Source organism: Equus quagga, chromosome 14 (assembly GCF_021613505.1).
Source record: "Equus quagga isolate Etosha38 chromosome 14, UCLA_HA_Equagga_1.0, whole genome shotgun sequence".
Classification (NCBI taxonomy): Eukaryota; Metazoa; Chordata; class Mammalia; order Perissodactyla; family Equidae; genus Equus; species Equus quagga.
The window spans coordinates 92101241-92107057 of record NC_060280.1 but is presented as its reverse complement, the minus strand read 5'-3'; the positions used below and the strand labels follow the sequence as shown (position 1 = coordinate 92107057).

At 49.9% G+C, this 5817-nt stretch overlaps 1 pseudogene; it reads left to right on the top strand.

Moving 5' to 3' along the window:
- The first annotated feature begins 4350 nt into the window (after positions 1–4350).
- On the top strand, positions 4351–4448 carry LOC124225918 (uncharacterized; annotated as a pseudogene).
- The last annotated feature ends 1369 nt before the right edge of the window (positions 4449–5817 follow it).

The window sequence follows — 5817 nt, the reverse complement described above, 5'->3', positions numbered from 1 at the left end:
GACGTTGCTCCTCCGAGCTCACGGATAGAATCGTTCTAGAAGAATAGAGAAAAATCCGGTGACCGGAGTTGCTCCCGAGAGAGGCAGTGGGTGGCTGGGAAGAAGAGATTAAATTGTTCATCTTTGTACCATCTTGTAGCTTCCCCCCTCTCCAGTTATGTTGAGACACAATTGACATACGTCACTATGAGTTTCGAGTGTGCAGCATCAAGGTTTGACTTGCATACGCTGTGAAATGATTACCTCAATAAGTTTAGTCGCCATCCATCAACTCCTCTCATATAATTGCGTAGCTTTCGAATTTTGTGCAATATGCGTTTCTTATCTGGTCAAAAAGTCAAATAAAATTTTTCAAAACGTTAACATGACCCGTTTCCTTTTTTTTTTTTTTTTTTGAGGTAAAATTCACACAGCACAAAATTCACCATTTAAAATGTACCGTTCAGGGGCCGACCTTGTAGCGCAGCGGTTAAGTGTGCACGTTCCACTTCTCGGTGGCCCGGGGGTCGCCGGTTCGGATCCCGGGTGTGGACGTGGCACCCCTTGGCAAGCCATGCTGTGGTAGGCATCCCACGTGTAAAGTAGAAGAAGGTGGGCACGGATGTGAGCTCAGGGCCAGTCCTCCTCAGCAAAAAGAGGAGGATTGGCAGCAGATGTTAGCTCGGCTAATCTTCCTCAAAAAAAAATAAATAAAATGTACCATTCAGTGGCATTTAGTACATTCACATCTTGTACAAACATCACCCCTGTCTAGCTTCAAAACATTTTTATCCCCTTCCAAGGACACCTGCCACCCTTTTAAGCGCTCATTCTATTCCTCCGTGCCCCAACCCCTGTCAACCACCATCCACTTTCAGTCTCTATGGCTTTACCTATTCTGGCTATTTCCTGTAAAATTGTATAATATGGGATCATTTATATCTAGCGCTCTCACTGAGCGTGATTTTGAAGTCATCCGTGTTGCAGCGTGCGTCAGAACTTCATTCCTTTCGTGCCTGAAGCATCTTCCACAGCACGCACAGACCACATTTTTAGTTTATTCATCCGTTGATGGACATTTGGGTCGTTTCCACCTTTTGGCTATTGTGCATAATTCTGCTAGGACCGTGCTGTCCAGGTACTTGTTGGAATCCCTACTTTCAATTTTTTCAGGGAAATACCCACAAGTGGAATTGCTTTGACTTTTTGAGAAACTCCCATACTATTTTCCGCAACAGTTGCACCATTTTATCTTTGTTCCTAGTAGCAATGCACAAGAGTTCCAGCATCTCCATATTCTGGCCAACACTTGCTATTTTCCTTTTTTTTTTTTTAATTGTGGCCGTCCTACTGGGTGTGAACTGGGATCTCACTGTCATTCTGTTTTGCCTTTCCCTAAGGACTAATGATGTTGACCAATGGTGTTTTGCAAAATATTTCCTCTTGATTTCGACTCCTATTACTCTTCCTGCCTCATTCTCCGTTCCAGCCCCATTGCCTTGCTCCTGTTCCTTGAAGTTGCATCACCTTCTGCCTCAGGACCTTTGCACTTGCTGTTCCCTCTGCCCCGAATGCTCTCTCTCTGGTTACCGGCATGGCCCCCTCCTCACCTTTTCCTCATGTTGACTCGAATAGCATCTCCTCATGGGACCTCCCTGTCACAGCCTCCTGGGCACTTCTGCTCACATTTCCTGCTGCCTTATTTTTCTCCTTAGCTTGTAACTCTATCTAACACAACTGTATATTTGCTTCTTTATCTAGTTGTCTGGTTATTTGTCTCTCCTCAACCGAACGTGAACTCCACCAGGGCAGAAATTCTGATCTGTCTTGGTCGCAGCTCTATACACACAGCCTGACCCAGAATAGGCGCTCCCTAAGTGTCGTCGCCTGCGGGCCTCAGCTCCCTGTCCAAAGCTGTCTGCTCGTGCTCCATCCACACTGTCCTGGGAGACCTTATCCACTCCCGCGACTTCCCTAGCCACCTCTTTGCTGGCCTCTCCCTCACCCCTCTCCAATCCTGACCAGTCTCGAGCTCCCCCTGCCCCCCCCCCGCCCCCCCGCCCCCGCACACTTCCCCTGTTTGTCCCACCTGCCCCCTCACACTCAGGAAGTCCCAGACTGACCTTGGCACCATTCCCGAACGTTTGCTCTCTTGTGTCTCCATCTCAGGGCTGCCCTGCCCATCACAGAGCCACCCAGCCACACACCTGAACATCGCGCTCACCTCTTTGCCCTCTGCACACACGCACACCCCCTTCCACTTCCCAACAGTCACCAAAACGCCCCTCGAGTCCATCCCAGCCCCCTCCACGGGCAGCCCCCACTCTCTCTCATCTGGACCCCCGGCCCCGGCCGCCCCAGGCCTGCCTCCCCACAGCATCCCAAGAGACTCTTTAAGCCCCACATCCGACCACAGCCCTTCTTGCTCTAGACTTGGATGCAGGGGTCTGTGTGCCCCCACCCCCCAACTGGGGACACTTCCTGCAGCAGAAAAAATCTCAGCGAAGCTGAAAGCCTGCAGAGGGCAGGGGGCCTCTGGCTTCAGAGGCTGCTGCTGCGTGAGAAGCTGGATCCCTTCTCTTGAGCCTGTGCTGCTCCCGCCGGCCTTGTAACAGCACAGTGCATTTCTCTGAGCACCTACTCTGTTCCAGACACCCAGATACAGCAGGGGGCTTTGCAGACGCTGGCCAGCCCTCCCAGCATCCCCCGGCAGCGTCCGCTTGGGGCTGAGCTTGACCTTTGAGAAAGAGACAGGAGCTGGTCTGGGTTCACAGCTGGCCTCCCTGTTGCTAGGAGCTGGCCCGGCAGTCACGGCCAGGCCCTGGTGTTCTCCCACGGGACATAAATAATTCCGCAGAACGCCGACACGGGACAAGGCCGCTCTGTGACCCTGGTGCAACGAGACAAAACAAGCCCGCTTCATAATCGTGTCTGAACACAAGCAAAACATGAGCATTGTCCAAACCACGACAGCAGCCAGATAGCCGCTTTTCCTGGCTCCTCTGTGTCACTGCTGTTTCTTTACCAATCCCGGCTGTATTCTTGCCTCGTTGCTGAGACTTCTTGATAAAAATTATCCAGATCCTCCATCCCCTCTGCTTCCTGCTAGCATCCACGGTCCACTTCTTGGGGCCTCTTTTTCCCAGGAGGTGGGGGGACTAGGCTGAAATGGGGATTTGCATCAAGCAGGTGGGACCAAGTCCTCTGCGGGGCTCAGGGCTGGGGAGCAGGTGACCTCAACGTGGTGGACAAAACGATCAGCTTGAATTTAGTAATCAGTGAAAAGGAATGCACTCGTCAATAAGTCCTGGAGACTGACCCACAGTACGGGGATTCCAGCCAACGAAACTGGGTTATAAACGTCAGACTTGTTCAGAGACTGTATCTTAATTGCTCCCAACAATTATGTGACACAGCGGAGGTGTTAGCTAACATCACCAAGGCAATCAGATTGCAACATATAAATGTATCAAATCAATGTGTTGTACATCTCCAACTCACACAATGTTGTATGTCAATGATACCTCCATAATTTTACGGGACTGGCCCTGGGGCGTAGTGGTTAAGTTCGTGCACTCTGCTTCGGGGTTCACAGGTTCAGATCCCAGGCGTGGACCAACACACCACTCATCAAGCCATGCTGTGGCGGCGTCCCATATACAAAGGAGGGAGAGATTGGCACAGATGGTAGCTCAGGGCCCATCTTCCTCACCAAAAACAGAAAGGAAAAAAAAAATCTCAATTAAAAAGAAAGAAATAAAGAAGGGACTCATTCGGTAGGTGATTGGGGGCATCGTGAACTGGGACAGCTTCGTCATCCTTGTGTCTTTATTTCATCTATTTTTCTTTTTAAGAAATTGCTTTTTCCTTTAAAAAAATTCTTTATTGTGGTAAAATGCGCATGACAATATTTACCATTGTAACTATTTTTAAGTGTCCAGTTCAGTGGCATGAAGCCAGTTCACCTTCTTGTGCAACCATCCCCACCATCCCTCTCCAGAACTTTCTCATCTTCCCAAACTGAAACTCTGTCCCCATGAAACACTGACTCCTGATTACCCCCATCCAGATGTTTCATATATTATTTTTATTTGTCAGTTCATCTCAAAAAAGAAAGTCACAGGCCGCAGCGGCTAAGTTAGCACGTTCTGCTTCGGCGGCCTGGGGTTCGCCAGTTCAGATCCCAGGTGCGGACATGGCACCGCTTGGCACACCATGCTGTGGTAGGCGTCCCACATATAAAGCAGAGGAAGATGGGCATGGATGTTATCTCAGGGCCAGTCTTCCTCAGCAAAAAGAGGAGGATTGGCAGTAGTTAGCTGAGGGCCAATCTTCCTCAAAAAAAAAAAAGAAAGAAAGAAAGAAAGTCACGTGCTCGCCTTGGCAGCACACATGCTAAAATTGGAACAATACAGAGCGTGCCCCTGTGCAAGGATGACATGCACATTTGAGAAGCATTCCATATTTTTGGGTGACAGATAAAAACTAGACTCTTCGTGGTGAGGACGATGCAATCTATACAGAAGCTGAAACATAATAACATACACCTGAAATTTACACAATCTTATAAAGCAATATGACCTCAATAAAATAACTAAAAAAGAAAGTCAAATTTCCAGCCAGTGAAAGGATCCATCCTTCCTTAAACCTCCCAAGAGACACCTAAGACAAGCCTGAGAGGGTCTGAGAAGCCCTTTCTTTTTTTATTTATTTTATTTATTTATTTATTTATTTTTTGCTGAGGAAGATTCACCCTGAGCTAACATCTGTGCTAGTCTTCTTCTATTTTGTATGTGGGATGCCGCCACAGCATGGCTGATGAGTGGAGTAGGTCCAGACCCCATTATCTGAACCCGGGAACCCCGGGCTGCTGAAGCGGAACACACCACACTTAACCCCTATGCCACCAGGCTGGCCCCTGAGAAGGCCTTTCTGACACCCTCCTGAGATGGGATGCCGCACAGCATCCAGTGGACTGTGCTCCCTCTTGCCACAACAGTAACAAGCCCCCATTTGTTCAACCACAGCTGTGTTCCTGATGGGCTTTGGGCTGGGGGGGTGACTGACATCTTCAAAGGGTACCACGTTGGAGGTCCCAGAGTCCTGGAGGAACATTAAGCGGTGCAGAGATCAGAGAGGTTGGCCCATCCTGTGTGGAGAGTGTTTTAGCAAGAAAACTCAGGAAAACGCCAACGGACACCAGCAGCCCATTGCAGTCAATTCTCGTTGCTGCTTCCTGAAGCGCGTACCAGCCCCGTTTCTCCAGATGAGAGTAGTCAAGTAACTTGCCAGGCTCTGTCCAGCTCTCAGGAGGCAGGATGCCCTGGCCTCGCCCCTGACTCTCCTCCCCGCTGCCCCCCAGAGGTGCTGGGGACCATTGTGACAGCGTCGTCCAGGAAGCTCTTTAGGTCACAATGGGCAGGGCTGGACCACACGCGAACGCAGCTTTGGAGGGAACATGTGAGCGTCCTCTGGGAGACCCGGGGACACAGCGAGTCTCGAGAGTCAGGCCGGTGGCCAAGGAGCCCCCATGTCACCCCTCGAGGTAGGTACCCTGCCCTCATCCTTGATGAAGAGACTGACGCTCACAGAAGCCCAATTACTTATCCCCAGGTGACCCGCTAGTCATTTCAGTTGTCAGATTCTCCCAGTAACTCTTGGAGGTCTTCTCCACTCTCAACTATTTTGGTGGCAAAATGATCAAAAAAAAAAAGCACACTTTGCCACTGAAAAACTGTGGTTTTGTCAAAACCCGTGCTGCCTGTTTTCTAAAGAAGTCGACAGGAGCAAGTAGTTGTGGGCTGAAGTGATCTGGGAGGGCTTCCTGCAGGAGGTGAG